The sequence below is a fragment of the Panthera pardus genome, unplaced genomic scaffold, assembly GCF_024362965.1.
Source record: "Panthera pardus isolate Hobbes unplaced genomic scaffold, ASM2436296v1 HiC_scaffold_16, whole genome shotgun sequence".
NCBI classification, from domain to species: Eukaryota; Metazoa; Chordata; class Mammalia; order Carnivora; family Felidae; genus Panthera; species Panthera pardus.
Window position 1 is genome coordinate 101,231,780 of NW_026526721.1, and position 17,730 is coordinate 101,249,509.

Consider the following 17,730-nt stretch of genomic DNA (forward strand, 5'->3'; position numbering starts at 1 on the left):
GGGCTAGAGGCTGTACACACTGAGGTTTATGCTTTTAGGTCACTGAGAAATTCTATCACCCCAAATTTTCGGGAATACAACGTGTGGTTTATTCAGATTTTACAAAAGGTCCAACATTACTATTTTAGTCTATCCATGTAACTTCCATGTTTCCTAGTTTTTTTCTATTTTGGGCTTATATTTAACTCTAAAGCTTTTTGTCTCATTTATTATACAAAGATTGTTTTCAGGGCACCTGGGTGGCTCAGTTGGTTAAGCATCTGACTTTGGCTCAGGTCATGATCTCACAGTTCCTGGGTTCCAGCCCCATGTTGGGCTCTGTTCTGGCAGCTCAGAACCTGGAGCCTGCTTGGGATTCTGTGTCTCCCTCTCTTTTCCCTTCCCCCACTCGCACTCTATCTCAAAAATAAACAAACATTAAAAAAAAAAGATTGTTTTCAAAAAAAAAAAAACTAGAGCATATAAGTATAAAAATATTTGTATAAAAAGTTTACATTCTTTTCTATTCTTACCACAAATTATAAAACCTATTATTTAAGGAGAAATTCTGTCAAAAATATAATGAGAAGGGGCTATATTACATTAGTTGTTCAAAGCTCATACTCTACCAAATATGGATTTAAGTAGCCATCAAAAGGAAATACACGTGCTGAAATTGTTAGAGTTACTTCTTCCTGGGTCAAATGTTAAAAAACAAAATTGCAGACTCTTGAGTTTTCACTGCCAGATAGCTTTTCTTGTTTATCAGTGTACCTGTTTTGCTGATATTTCTCATCACTGTGGGTAATTATACAGCTCAGAAATTTATTGCGCATTAAAATTGTTCCCCATGCACTTTAACATTAAATAAAACGGTAACTGCTCTTTTTAAGTATTTTATTTTTTGTTTCACAAGTCTCTATTTTATTATTAATGAATACTAGGTTTAAAGTGATTAGTCCCCTTATTTCTACATTTATCAAAAACATATTGTTCCGGATTTTAAAATTCAGACTTTGTTCTGGGCTGAATTGTGTTCCCTCAGTTCATATGCTGACAGTCTAACCAAGCGTATCTCCAGGTGTGACTGTATTTGGAGATAAAACCTTCAGAGATGTAATTAAGGAAAAATAAAGCCCTACGGATGAGCCCCGAACGAGTATGACCAATATCTTTATCAAGGCGAGGTGAGGACACCAGACAAGACCTAGGGAAAACCAGGTGGACACAGGAAGAAGGCAAGAATCTGCAAACCAGGGAGAGAGGCCCCCAAAGACAACAAAGCCTGAGCGAAGGCAGGAAGATGGCCATAAGGAAGCCCCCTCTCCTTCCGCCACAGAGAAACTCACTGAACAACAATACAAGATCCGCAAAGACTTTATAAGAACTCCAGAAACGGGTTAAAAAGTCACAGTACCCCAGGCAAGCGCAAAGCTGAGAAATGCCGCGTTGAGGGGGGTGGAAAAAAAAAAAAAAAAAAGCTGTTACATTTTACCTAAGAGGGCACTTACCTTTAGGTGTCACAGCTCAGCGCAATTTGAGAAAATGTGCAGCTTGGGTCTCATCCCGAGGAGAGGAAGAGAAGAGCTGAACTATGCCGAACGTTCCAGCTTTTCGGGAGGCTGACTCGCCTGACCTGGAGCTCTGGCGGGAAACCTCTGCTCACTTCCTTTGGCGGGAGCCAGTGAGAGGTCGAGCGGCAGATGCTGCAGTACTGCAGACAGACGCCAGAGGGAGGAAGAGAATACGAGCTCGTAAAAGAGAAACAGGTGAAACTTTTTTTTTTTCAGGTGAAACTCTTTAACTGGGAAACTATCAACATAAGCCTAGAGAAAACACATCCCCAGCAATGGTGTGGGAAGCTTCTAGAACCTCTACCAAAGCTGATTGGTAAAGAGCTTCCCCTATAGGAAAGCAGTCTGTAAAGATGGAGGAGGGGTGGCTGATTTTTGTATAATGACCAACCCCAGAAAAAAATAAGAAGGCATATGAAGAAACAGTAAAATGTGGCCCAATAAAAAGAAAAAAAAATCTCCAGCAACTGAGTCTATGTAATGAAGATCTATGAATTAAGTGCCAAGTAACTTAAAATAACTGCTTTAAAGAAGTTCAGTGAAATGAGAAATCAATAACAAATGGAAAACTGTAAAATTCACATATATGTGGAAATTAAACAGTATGCTCTTGAGTAATCAACGAGTGGAAAAAGAAATTACAAGGGAAATTAGAAACGATGTTGAGATAAATGAAAACTAAACTACAACATACCAAAACTTAGGATGCAGCGGAAGCAATACTAGGAGAGAAGTTTACAATGCTAAATGTCTGCATTAAAAAAGAACGAGAGACACCTGCGTGGCTCAGTCCGTTGAGCATCAGACTCTTGATTTCAGCTCAGGTTTGGATCCCTGGGTTGTGAGATTGAGCTCTTTATCAGGCTTCATGCTGAGCATGAAGAATGCTTAAGATTCTCTCCCTCTCTCTCTCTCTGTCTCTCTCCCTCCCTCCCTCCCTCTGCCCCTCTTCCCCACTGTCCCTCTTCCCCACTGTCATACTCTCTCTGTCTTTAAAAGTAAAAATAAATAAATAATAAAATAAATAAATAGAAGAAAAATCTCAAAACAACAATCTAACTTTACACTACAGGAACTGGAAAAACAACAACTATACCCAAAGTTAGCAGAAGGAAGGAAATAAAGATTAGAATACAAAAAAAAAAAAAAAAAAAAACCTAATCATTGGTTTTTTGAAAGGATCAACAAAATTGACAGTCTTAAATATATACTAAAGCAAAAGGAGAAAAAACTCTATAATAGAAAAATCTGAAGTGAAAGAAGAAATATTACAACAGATGCTACATAAATAAAGATTATAAAAAAAATAAATAAATAAAAAGGGGGCGCCTGGGTGGCTCAGTCGGTTAAGTGTCCGACTTCGGCTCAGGTCATGATCTCCTGGTCCATGAGTTCGAGCCCCGCATAGGGCTCTGTGCTGACGGCTCAGAGCCTGGAGCCTGTTTCAGCCTCTATGTCTCCTTCTCTCTCTGACCCTCTGCCATTCATGCTCTGTCTCTCTCTGTCTCAAAAATAAATAAACGTTAAAAAAAAATTATGAAAGTAGATTATAAGACACTGTGCCAACAAATTGGATAACCTGGAAGGAATGGATAGATTCCTAGAAACATGCAGTCTACCAAGACTGACTCATGAAGGAAAACAAAACAAAACAAAACAGACATATAATTAGTCAGGAGATTAAATCAGTAATCCAATCCTCCCAACTAAGAAATACTCAAGACCAGATGGCCTCACTGGAGAACTGTAACAATCACTCAAAGAAAAATTAACACCAATCCTTCTCAAGCTTGTTCGAAAACTTGACAAGGAGAGAATACTTCCAAATTCATTTTCGAAGCCAGCACTACCCTAATATTAAAGCCAGACAAATATATAAGAAAAAAAAAAATTACAGACCAATATCCCTGTTGAATACTGATGTAAAAATCCTCAACAAAATACTAGCAAACCAATTCAACAGTACATTAAACGGATTATACACCATGACCAAGTGGGATTTATTTCTGGAAAGCAGGGAGGTTTCAACATGTGAAACTCAATGTGATATATCACATTAACAGAAGAAGGAGCCGAAAAATATGTACATGGTGATCTTAGCTGGTGCAGAAAAAAACATTTGACAAAAGGCAATACTCTCAGAAAAAAAAAGTCGACAAATAAGAAATAGAAGGAAATTACTTCAACATAATAAAAGCCATTTATGAAAAGCCCTGCTGACATCTTGATTTCAGACTTCCGCCCTCCAGAATTGTGAGAGAATAAATTTCTATTGTTTTAAGCCACCCATTTGGTAGTACTTTGTTATGGCAGCTTTAAGAATCTGATATATTTGGCTATATATCTTTTCTACATTATATGAAATCCTGTTCGATTTCTACTTTTCTCATATCATTAATTTCACCCTTGCAAACTATGCAACTATAAAACTCTATCGTATAAGTGTGTGTGGGTGGGTGGGTGTGTGGGGGTGTGTATTTTAAACATGTTTCATTTTAGAGTTAGGTGTCAGGAGCAAGAACACCGTGATTTGCTTCACATTCCCCTGTTCATTCACATATAAGAACCATAAAAGTTCACAAATGGAATTATCATTGACTCTATATGAGTTGTTAAGTAGATTTCGGACACTTGAATAGCAAAGCCATAAGGGATATTATAGGCAAATATGTTACATATTGTAAAAAACATAATATAGTTCTGATGTAACAATAACCAAGAACTCTCTTAAAATTGCAATTACTTATAATTCTCCTATCAGACTCTGAAAGAACTTTCCATCAAAGTTGAAATCAACTCATATATAGTTTTAGTATCTGTGTGAACTTTATTTTTTTTTCCTTTAAGGGTTGCACATGAAACCTTTGGGCCTTTCCAACTTTTTGTCTTTAGATGTTTCCCTTTAAGCTGTATCTCTAACCCCAAATAGCTTCTGTACTTTCTCATAAGCCATTTCTTACTCTGTAGGGAACTGATATAGAAGGTCTGACCTTGGTTCTAAAGAAAATTGAAGGAAGAAAAGGGGGTGGAAACTAACTAAAGCAATAGGAAGACGTGTACTATTCAAGGTCAGAGAAAATCAGAACACCAGCAATTCTAGAGAGTAAGCCTAATTTGCTTTACATCTGTTTAAAATGACATCTGTCATTAACACTCAGTATTTATCAAACATGTGTTCATACATACATGGAGAGAAGTATTTTCACCCATATGCTTGAATAACTATGCATGTGTACATATAAATACGTATGCATTTACTCCATGGAAAATTTAAAATTTCCATTTCCAGCATTGAATATGTGACAAAATACACATACATAATATCACAGATAAAAATTCTTAAATGAAAATTGAAGGTTTTATAATTACTAATTTATTATGTACTAATATAAGTAAAGTGAATATATTTCTGCAACAATGGAGAAAATTCATATGTATTTTTTGAAATGAAACTTTCGATGATGCAGTAAAGGATGTGTAATACAGTTATACGAAACATATTTAGATAGGCATGTTTTTATTTACCATGAAATGAGGGAATATAGAGTAAAAGTTTTCTTAAAATTACCCAGGAAGTAATTTGTATCTTTTAACTCCCTATATTATAACATAATAATTGGTGTTTGTGTCTGAGAGATTCAAATATAAATTTATAGTTAAGAGTATCAAAATACCATAAACAATGTTATGACTAATTTCCCACAGTTAATAAAATGGGTCAGAAGATGATTTTACAATACTTTATGTCTATAAAGGGGCAATATAATATGAACTGAGAGATATGGTTATATTTTGGTGTCTTCCACTCACAAATATAACAAATTTGTGTATTTTATGCATATATGAAATATGTATTATGTATTTCCCAAAATTGTTTGGGATGCATGATTATGTATTTCAAAAACCTGTTATAAATCTGATAAATTCAGTATTTTAGGCATTGTAGTTATTTCATGTGGAACTCTAATAAAATTCTCCAAAATTGTTATACTGAATTGAAATGTCACAGGGCATTGACATAAACAAGCAATACCTCAACCTGCAATGATATTTCTTTCTAAAGCAAAAAGAAATTAAAAGATAAAAAAAATCATTTTAAATGCAACATTATATTGTATAACTCTGTTAAGTTGCCAAATTTCATCAAAGTGTACTGTACATTATTTTGTAAGTAAGAATCACTAAATTTATTTCTACATTGTGGAATATAGACAATCCCTAAACATATGCATGTCTTAATATTAATTCATTCCTTTCAACTATAAGTACTCTAAAGATGACCGTAATGGTAACTAAGGTGTAGATGATATTTTGGGGTTTATCGTAGATAATATTTTGGATCACATGCTTTCCAAAAAAACATTATCTAATTTCATCTTCATATTTCAGTCATCTACATTGCCTGAAATGACAGAATCATCATTTATTAAGCATTATTATGTGCCACATAATGTTTATTTATTTTAAGTTTATTTATTTATTTTGAGAGAGAGAGAGACAGAGAGAGAGAGAATGTGAGCAGGGAAGGGGCAGAGAGAGAGGGAGAGGGAGAGAATCTCAAGCAGGCTCCGCACTGTCAGGGTGGAGTCCAATACTGGGCTCAAAAGACTGTGGGATCATGACCTGAGCCAAAATCAAGAGTCAGATGCTTAACTGGCTGAGCCACACAGGTGCCTCATAATGTTCATGTTAATGTTGCTGGATAGGAACCCAACATGAATGAGATTCAGTTCTTGCCCTCAGAAATATTCAAATTCTGGAAAAAAATCAAAGAAATCAATAATTTACACTTGGAAATACATAATAACATGTGGAATTAAGGATAGAAGTTTGTGTAGGGTGGTATGGGAAGTTTACCATAGGCATTTAGTCCCACTTAGAGATCATCTACCCAAGAGAAAGAAAAGTTATTATCAAATGAATGAGCAAGGAAGATTATTCTAAAAGAGAGGACAGCATGAATAAAGGTTCAAATATATAACATAGTGAAGTATGTATAGCAAACCACAAACAGACCAGAGACCTAGAAATTAAAGGACAAAGCGTAACACCACTTAAGACCATGTGGAGAGACAGGGCAGGTCTTTTATGCCCTCCAGAAGAGACTGTTCTTCATCCTGCAGACAAGACAGGAAACTACTGAAGAGATTTCAGAGGAGACATGATTAATTTTATCTCTCTGGGTAATTTAGCCTCTAGGTAACATAGGAGGTAGATTTGAGACATGAAAACTTGAAGCAGAAAGGTGACATAAGATGTTATTTTAATAATGTTAGTGAGATAAAGGAGATTTTAACTAGGAAGTGCTCTAAGGACATAGAGTGAGAACATTGCTAAGGGGCAGGTTTGAGAGATAAGGTCCTGAGTTATATTTTTACTTCTTGAACTTGACACATATAGGATCAAATCAAATATATTCAAAAGCCAAGGATTCATGACACAATCTCATTCAGATTCTTGTCTCTTTACTATGTAGTCAGTCTTGGAACCCATCCCAATCCTATTTTTCCTCTGTTTTTGTGAATATTTGTCAAGTTCTTAGGTATGAGTAATGAAAGACAACTCGCTAATATAATTGGAAAATGAAATTATTTTGCATAGCTCATGGAATCACAGGAGGTGCCGAAGGATTAGCCTCAAGGCCAAGCATCCACAGCCATGCCATTGACGGTACATCATCCTCGAGTGCATTCTCTACAGTTTGCACAACACCAAATTCTTTTCCAACAATTTGACCTAACAGCAGCTACTACTTAGCTTCCAAGTCAGCGCCCTGCATAATCACTTTTATTCATTATCTGGCTGTTTCTCTCCTGGGCCACTTTAGTAAATACCTAACTAGTTTCCTGAGTTCATCTGAGGGCACCTGCAGGAGTCTGTTCCCAGAGACTGACCAGGGTCTGCAAATTCTCCACTCCGAGCAGGTCTGAACTGCCCTGATACCTGCTTTCTATCCTTTAAAAAACACTAGGTATAATGTCTCTGCATCAGCTTTTACTAGAGCCAATCACCTGTCATGTCTGGAACAGGGATTGTACTCAGAGTGCTCTTAGCCCCAATAATTACGAAGTCCACATCTATAAGAAGAACAGGAGCCAACGGGTGAAAGCTCATGAACTCAAGGAGCACAACGGACATATCCCAGGTATGGACTGGGCTCTCAAGAGTGACCACATTGTCATTTGTGGGACAGACCACAATGCCTGTGTCTGGAGTCTGAAAGATGGTGTCTAGAAGCAACTCTGGTAATCCTGAGAATTAATCGTGTAGTGACTTTGCCAAGTGGCCCTCTAGAGAATAAATTTGCTGTGGGAATTGGAGCACGACTCATTTCTGTTTGTTACTTTGAGTCTGACAATGACTGGTGGGTAAGCAAGCACATTAAAAAGCTGATTCGTTCCACGGTCGTCAGTTTGGGTTGGCATCCCAATAATGTTTTGCTGGCAGCAGGATCATATGGTTTCCAATTCAGAGTATTTTCTGTCTAACTTAAAGAAGTGGCTGAAAAGCCAGCCAGTATGCCCTGTGGCAGCAAGAAGCCTTTTGGTAAGCTGATGTCAATGTGGTGGCAGTGGCACTGGTGGCTGGGTGGATTGGGTCAGCTTCTCTGCCAGTGGGAGCCACCTGGCCTGGGTCAGTCATGACAGAACCATATCTGTTGTTGGTGCCTCAAAAATTGTGCAGGTCTCAACTCTGAAAACAGAGTTCCTGCCCCTTTTGAGTGTGTCATTTGTCTTGGAAAATAGCTTTGTAGCTGCTGGCCATGACCGCTGTCCATTACACTGTAGATGACTGTGGCTGCTTGACCTTCATCTCCAAATTAGACATTCCAAACAGAACATCCAGCATTTGGCATGGAAAGGTCCCACAACATGGACAAGAGGACCACGACTCAGGACTAAAAAACAGTCTGCAGAATAGCATCACTCAAGTGTGTATTTATGAGGTGGACAAGCATGATTGTCACAAATTTTGCATTACTGGCATCATGGAGCCATAATAATTTGGGATTTCAAGATCTTAGAGTCTTCTATCCCGGGCTTCCTAAGGTGTAGCTGGGTGAGCATCCCAGATCCAGCGTAACAAACTGACAAACTGTGCTGATGAGACCGGGCCATTTGCATGGTGGTCAGAAGAGTCAGCCCTGAGGAAACACTGAAGACGCATATTGTGCAAATACTGTTTGTGCATTTTTGTTTGAATATAATTGGTGAAAGTGTTGTTTTTTAAAAAATTTTAATGTTTATTTATTTGTTTTTGAGAGAGAGAGTGCAAGTAAGAGAGGGGCAGAGAGAGAGGGAGATAGAGAGAGTTTGAAGCAGGCTCCTCCCTGTCAGCACAGAGCCCCATAAGAGGCTGGATCTTACAAACCTTGAGATCATGACCTGAGCCAAAATCAAGAGTCCCCCGATTAACCACCCAAATGCCCCAAAAATATTGTTGTTGTTTTTTTAAAGCAGCAGTGATTTGTTTTCTTTGTTGGTATCGTTTTGTTTTTGCTATTTCATTCCATTCTTGACCAAAGCTTCTCTTTAAGTAGTTTATTATGGAAAATTGTCACACTACCTTAAAGGAAAGTGTGGAGAGATATGTAAATTTTCTGCAAAACAATTAAATAAAAATACTGAGTGTGAAAAACAAAAAAGAAATACAGTTCATTCTACATCCCAAATGTTTAAGGTAATTTGACTTTTAGTGATTGTAAAATGTTAAAATATTTCTCATGGCAAGGATCTAATTTTTAGAACTGAAAGAATAATTCTCAAATAACACCCCTAGATTTCAGGTTTATTCACAAAACCAGTACATGATCTCCATCACTAACTTAAAGCGTAAAACCAGAATAGAAGAAGCCACACGCATTTCACCCAAGGAATATTGACATGGGCTTCCAAAAACTTATAATGACTGGAAACAAGCTTGCTGTAAGGCAAATTTTAATTCTGAGATATTACTTATATGGCATTATGGTATGAGTATTAAAAATAAAAAGGAGAAGGAAAGATAAATCATTACATAAAGTGGAATATCAGATATCGAGAAAACATACCTGTCTGGCAATGACAACTGGATATTTTACTTTTAAAATTAAATTAAGCTTCTTAATAAGTATTATTAATTCTGGCTTGGCATGCACACACATAATTTAGAAAAAGACCTAGACAAGAAAGGATAACTTTATCCTAATTTTAAAATAGAGTAATATAAGACCTTCGTTAAATGTGATATGCACACATATTATTTTAAACAATATCTTCCTCCAGTGTGCTTAGAAGTCTGCATATTTTTCTTCTGAATGTGATAGTTTTGGACACAGAAATTGAAAAAGTAATCTGAAATAGTCACTTTATTTTAATGTGACTGGGGCCTCTTTCTCTATCTATATACATAACGTGACACACATTTCAGGTTAAGTTGCAATACATTAGGCCTGTATGGTCTTTGGTTTTCTATTTCCTTTACTTTAAAAAATATATATTTTACAGTGTCTCTTTAATTCTTAAGCAGGAAAGATTATGCTTAATTAAATCTAAACATGTGGCTCAGTTGGTTGAGCATCCGGCTCAGGTCATGATCCCAGGGTTGTGGGATTCAGCCCCACGTTGGCCTCTGCTCTAAGCTTGGAGCCTGCTTAAGATTCTCAATCTCTTTGTCTCTCTCACTCTCTTCCCTCCCCACCTCTCTTCCCATTTCATGCTTGCTCTCCATCTTTCTAAAAAATTTAAAAAAGGAAAAAGAAACATGTTTCATCATATGCATTTTGTCAGCTGCAACAATAAAGTTTTTAAGACATCAGAATATAATAGGAAACCAAGAATACAGTGTTATTATAGAAATATATGGATTGTTTTGTCAAATATACAACATTAGGGAAAGTGGAAATATATATTAGCCTTTGAGAATGACAGATCATTCAGATAAATTTGCTTTTGCCTACAGAACCAAGAGGAAATTTATCTGTTAAAATTGTATCATTTGCTATTTTAAGCTGCAAATATTATTTTGTATTCTTAGTGATAATTTGCTAGATGGATTACTGTTGAGGTTTGAATAACATAAACTTATATCACAAAGGTTGTTCAAATAACATCAGTCTTTTTATTTACCCCAGAAGAACTTCTGGCTTTTACAAATATGTCCATTTTTATTACTTAATTGTGTTAAAATATGCTCAGGTTGCAGTTAGTAGCACAATTCTCTTGACCTCTTGAGTGAAATAATAAAACACTGGTTTGTATCTATCACTTTGCTTTCTAAGCATTCCATTGCTTGCACAATAGGACACTAACTACACTGTGCATAATTTAGCATTACAATCATATATAATTTCAGATAATGCCAGATTGCTAAATCACATTGCATTACACTTTTCCTCTGTTAGTCCCTGTAGGTGAAACACAGTGCAGTCCCTTTAGAATTCTGGAGGCATACCTTTCTCTGTAGAAAAATGTTCTCCTTTTATGAAACAGATTCTGGTTTGCCACTGAGCCCCAGGAAAGACTGAATTCTTGACCACGGACTGATAAGCTATTATTAAATCAGAACTACTACAAATGTACTAGGTGTTGCCTGGCACACCAAATCACAAAGATAGTTATGCACAGAAGCCTTGCATCATCAAACGGAAGTAACATAGACTAGTCCTCCTTTGTCTGTTGGGGGATCCATTCCGAGATTCCCAGCAGATTCTTGACACAGCAAATAGTACCAACCCTATGTATACTATGTTTTTTTCCTACATGTACATACCTGTGGTAAAGTTTAATTTATATATTAGGTACAATAAGAGATGATCAATAATATCTATCGGTAAAATAGTACAATTAAAACAATATACTGTAATAAAAATTATGTGAATATAGTCTCCCTCAAAATGTCTAATGTACTACATTGCTCTTCTTCTTGTGAGGATGTGAAATGATGAAATGCCTACATGAGGAGATAAAGTGAGGCATTGTGAGAGTGTTAGGCTGCTGTTGCCCTGATGATAGGGAAAAGGAATGATCATCTCTGCTTCTGGACTTCAGTTAACATCAGGTGATTAAAACTATGGAAAGGGAAGTCACAGATACAGGGGGGGCTACTACTTACAAAAGTGTCCTCAAGCGGGACCTGAACACATGGTAAGCTGCACAGGCAAGTGATTCCTACTTCTGTGATCCTTACTGATGCTAGATTGCTTCTCTTCTTTCAACCATGACTTGCAGCTTCATATGGATTTCCATCTAACCAAATGACTAAAATAGTCATTTGTGTCTTGTTCACATATAGTTCCATTACAGCCCTTATCATGGGTGGTCCTAAAGGATAGTGGTGAAAGGAAGTTCTCTCAGAAGACACAACTTTAAATAGTTCACTTGATCATTAATTTTTCTAGGAAAGAGAGATGGCAAAAGATACATATCCACATCATTTCATAGGCAGTGGGTAGGATTTTGCTGGATGGTAAGACTTGAAAGATGATTAAAAAATTGGTGATGAGGAGGTATATTTGCATGTCACATACACATTCATCTGAGATCAAACTCAAGCTCTTCTTCAGCTTTGTTGTAAGATATTCTTTATTTTGTGGCATGCAATAACTGTTCAACGTGGCTTTCTTTTCTTTGTGAAGTGTGCTCCAGTGGAATGGATTTAAAGATTTAAGGTTTTAATGAATTGTATTGGGTGTAAAAGAACACATCACAAATAATTTACAGGTCTTGGCACTATCTATATCCCTTTATAAAGGTGAATAAATGCAGTTATATAATTTATAGTTCAGAAAATTAATCCCCTTGACCACTGTAGAAATGTGGCTGATGCATGTGCCAGTGGGACTAAAAAAATGTGTAAAATCTGTGGTGTTTGGGACTTCTTTCAGGCATAATGCATAACACACACAACACACACACACACACACACACACACACACACACACACACACACACATCTTGCATGTTTATAGGTATACATATACCTACTGTGGCCTTTAATCCTTTACAGAAAAGAAACAAAGTGAGCCCTACCATTTCCCTGCCTTCATACCTGTGAGCATTTTTAGGAGTACACTGACACCCCAAAGAGACAGAGATCAGAGTTCAAACAAGCTGAAGTACTGGAATTGGTGGATAAGAGAACAGGAGAGGAGGAAGCTTTGCATATAAAAAGCTTAGAAATCTGCACAAGAGTCACCTTCAATCTTTGCAGAATGCTAAGCTGTGCATACATACTGTGAAATTCCATAGGGCTAAGCAAAGAGCAAGTACAGATTTTATACAACATCAAAGACTTTTAGTTTGAATCTTAATAACCAGATAGAAAAGGTAGGGAAAGATGTCCATTCTTTGATTATTAGTTAGCTTCTTTCCCCATCCACCTCATCTTTGTCCAGGGTTTATAAACGAAGTGACTGTAGTAGTTAGGATGGAAGTTATCCATGGGCTAAATAAGCTTATTCATAAAAGCTCGCTGGCTACAAAACTTGTCGAGTCAGCAGAGATCAATACTATTGCTGAATATGACACCATCCTGCACAAAGATCAGTCAGACACTGGGCAGCAGGTTAGATAATTTCCATCAGGGGAATGGCAGTACTTTATGGAGTTCAAAATACCTCTCACTGAATTAGATACTTAAGTCCATATATTGGTTTTCCTTTCCTGACTACAATGCTTCTACAGAGACAACCATTGCAGATGTACAGAATGTCTTATTCACCGTTATGCTTACTTCTGAAGAAGTAATTTTCACATTGGAACAAATGAAACACGGAAGAGTGCTCATCATTTGGGAATTCAAGGTGGTATAAGATTCTGTGTCCATGTCCTCAACTGTGTCTGAAGATATGAGAGGACTGATGTCCCACTTGAAGACAGGCAGAGAGAGTGAATTGTTCCTTACCCAGCCTGTTTATTCTATCTAAGTCTTCAAGAGATTGGATGATGCCCAACCACACCGTGGAGGGCAATCTGCTTTATTCATACTGAATCAAATGTTAATCTCATTCATAAACACCTTCACAGACAGATCCTGAGTAATATTTAATCAAATATCTGAGTACCCTATGGCCCAGTCAAGTTGACATAGATAATTAACCATCATACCATCATACTAAAGAAGATGGCCTGATATGATAATGAAATGGTCTTTAGGAGATTGAATTTTAGCACCAGCAGGATGGCAATACCTTCTTGGACTACTGTAATTTCTTTCAAGTTGTGACTCCAAAATAAAAAGAACAATAGAAAATGCAGTTTCTTACACAGTCCCAATTCATGGGTCTGGGAATCTAAGGGTAGAAATGGAAATGATTCTGCTTAATATTGCCCCTAGAAATCTGAGGGGTTTTGTTGTTGTTGTTGTTGTTTGCTTTCCATAAACACAATTTTAGGCTTTATTGCCTAGAGGTTTTAAGTCTCCAGAAAGGAGTGCTTCCAACAGAGGACACTGATGTCTCTCTATTAAACTAGAAGTTGAGCCTGTCACTTGTCTACTTACAAATCTTCAAGCCAGCAAATCATTAGGCAAATAAGAGGGTTTCTGTGCTAGTTATGCTGATTGATCCTGATTGCTGCTATATGACAGGACTAAAGAGAACTGTGTAAAAAATGCAGTAAATTCCATGGAGCCCTCCTTAATACACTGAGGCCATGTGATAAAAATCATACACTCCTCAATTCAGGAAGGACTGCAAGAGGCCAGATACTTTAGGAGAATACACTAGGGTTACCCTACCAAGCAAAGAACAAAGACTAGCCAAGTTGCTTTCTAAAATTTTTTTTTAATGTTTATTTATTTTTGAGACAGAGAGAGACAGAGCATGAATGGGGTAGGGTCAGAGAGAGGGAGACATAGAATCTGAAACAGGCTCCAGGATCTGAGCTGTCAGCACAGAGCCTGACACGGGGCTTGAACTCATGAACCGCGAGATCATGACCTGAGCCGAAGTCGCCCGCTTAACCGACTGAGGCACCCAGGCGCCCCCAAGTTGCTTTCTAAAGACAAAGGGAATATGAAATGGGTAATAGAAGAAGGAAGTTATAGATACTAGCTACACCTATGTTACAAATTGCAGAAATAATGATGTAAAAATTATGGGTATGTTTTCCTGATTTTGATGCAAATATACTTGTGTATGTATATTAGATTATTTTCTCATTTTACACTACTCTAGCATACACCTTCTAAATTATAAAAAACATGCTAAAATATATTAGCTTCTGGCAACTTCAAGATATATCTTAAACCTACAGAAAATCCAGCACTGTGAAATTATTCATTACTAATTTCAGGTTTGTGTGTCTCATTTTTTTGTTTCATAACTTTGTTTCTAAAAAAAATATCTTGGAGTGTTTTCTATATCTTGCATGCTCCCTGTAATGTAGATAGGCATAATATATTTAGAGTTTTAAGAAATACATATGGAAAAATGATGTGTTAATAGCAACAGAATAATTTTAAGGTATAACAATTTATAAATAAAGCTTTATTAAATTTGAAAATAGCTGATTTTGATGTTATTATCATCATTTCAATGATAGCAAAGGGAGTTTTGAGGACCTGGAAATATAAACTCTTTTGAAATTTGACTGCCCAGTAGAGAAAGACTCTAGAACTACTCATTATTATAAAATTTAGCAAGCAATTGGAATCAAAGAGGACTGGCAGTGGCAGCAAAATCCTCCCCTCTAGGGTGGAATTCAATGAAATAATCTCTAACGAGGACAACTTCCTGCTGTTGCCATATTGAAACAATGGAACCACTACCTCCTAGGTCTGGAGCTTATTTACATGGATGGTTCATGATTCCAGTTATGAAACTGGGACTCAAAATCAAATCAAAAGTGATTCCATACTTAAAATAAACACAACTATAACTCTTCTTATTTATGATGTTTGGTAGGAACTTCACTGATACAACATTCACCCAAATCAAAAAATAAATAAATAAATAAATAAATAAATAAATAAATAAATAAATAAATGAAAAAATAAATTTTAAAAGTTAAAACAATTAAAAATAACTATTTTTCAATTTTTTTTAATTAAAAACTCATTTACATTTACTGCAAACACGTTTGTAATCACTGGTTTCACACTAAGCACTATGTTTGAAATTTCAATTTCCAATTAAATGGATTAGTTTGTAGCTATTGAAAAAATCAGGAGACAAAGGAGGATACTTATGTAAGAAGACTGTGGAAGTCAGGAAAAAATTCCCTTGAAAATAATAACAATAATAGCAATAGTGAGTATTTCCAATTTTCTTAATAGAATATATCCATCCTGATATAGATGATACAGTAGATATTGCCCAGTAGAGAAAGACTCTAGGTCCATTCATTATTCTAAAACTTAGATTTGCTTTGCTTTTAAATGGTGACATTGAGTTTTCAGAATATACTGTGTTTTAAAACAGTAATTCTAACTACATTAGAAACATATATTGCAAAACACATTATTTTTCTCATTGTAAACTACCATACTTATGATAATTAATTTATAGTTCTAATACATATTTATTTTTTTATTTAAGTGACTTTATTTTTACATTTTTATTTAAATTCCAGTTAGTTCACATACAGTGTAATAGTAGCTTCAGGTGTACAATAGAGTAATTCAGTGCTTCCTTGCAACACCCAGTGCTCATCACAATGAATGCACTCCTTACTTAAGTGACTTTTTTGAGGTTATTATATAAATAACCTAATATGAAGATAAATATTAAGAAAAAACACTAAACCCTCCACTTTCCCTCACCTCGACATGTATCGCCTCTTGCTATTAAGGTGAGGACTTTGTGCATCTTGGTAAAATTATGAAACTCCTAATTTGATCTCTCAGGGTAACACCTTATTAAATATATTTTCCAAATATGAAACGTTTGTGTTGGCATTTTCTTTGCAGAAAGATTTTGTCCAAAGCATAATTTCTCAGGATACACAAGTCACAGCAATAATTTTTAGTTAGATAAACCAGCAAAGGCATGGTAAAATAAATTTGCAATTATAATGTTCTATTTTCTGCTCCTTTCTGAATTAGAACATTTTATACCATAGGGCAGTGTACATAATTATGTTAAATGTGAAACATTAATTAAATCTTATTTTTAGAAAAACAGTTGAATATAAAGGGTCTTTATTGCTGGGCCCAAGTTATCTTAGACTATAAACTGCATTTCCAATGACTAATTGACAATTATTATTGAGGAAATTGAAAATTGGAAAAAAAGTAGATTATCTGCCAATAGATAACTTCATGTGCTACAGAGAAGTTTATTTAATCTCAGTGACAATTTCCTTGGAATGGAGGTCAAGTCATTTCTACTACAAGGTAGGTTTTATAGACTGACTGACAGCTTGGCATATAATCAGCAAAAAGACATTTTTCAGCAATAGTGTTTCAAATACTGAGAAACTAGGACCTTTGGGGACTCTGGTGTTGGAAATAACATGTATTCATCTAGGAAGACTCCAAAAATTACTGGCCCAAGAAGTTTCTCTACATCTATGTGAATCCGTATGTTTGAGCCCATATGACATTTCCAGTCATTGATTAATCATTTCCTACATTAATGACCATGGCTATTCTATTTCATGGCACTACTCTATTTCCTTCTTCTGTCAAATGACAATGTCTGTAATCTTACTTCTCAGCTAACATAGAATTCAAGTGAAATTGCATATTAGATATCACAAACTGTTAAATAAATCACATAGAATTCAGATTTAGAAAATCCTGGGATAATGGCCCAGGTAATTTATACTTTTAGTTTTCTACCCATTTGATTCATTTATAATGGAGCTGCCTCTCTATGTTTACTAATGTAGTTTAATCTTAATGGCAATGAGCCAGCCATGGTAATTTAGATTAATAATGAAAAAAATTCAAGTAATTTCATTAATTTTATCCTGAAAACATCTATTATGGTTCACCTACATTATTACATTACATTTCAAATCTTTGTTAATCTAGAATATATAAATTTCATAAGACACTTTAAGGTCTACAATTTTTTAAGTTAAGAGAATAAGTATAAAGATTTTATTTTATTTTATTTTTTAATGTCTATTTATTTTTTTGAGAGAGAGAGAGAGAAATAGAGAAAGAGAGAGAGAGAGAGAGAGAGAGAGAGAAAGAACATGAGTGGGGGAGGGGCAGAGAGGGAGACACAGAACTCAAAGCAGGCTCCAGG

At 35.8% G+C, this 17,730-nt stretch overlaps 1 pseudogene; it reads left to right on the top strand.

Annotated features, from left to right (window-relative positions):
• The first annotated feature begins 7,569 nt into the window (after positions 1-7,569).
• Positions 7,570-8,636, top strand: LOC109258112 (actin-related protein 2/3 complex subunit 1A-like; annotated as a pseudogene).
• The last annotated feature ends 9,094 nt before the right edge of the window (positions 8,637-17,730 follow it).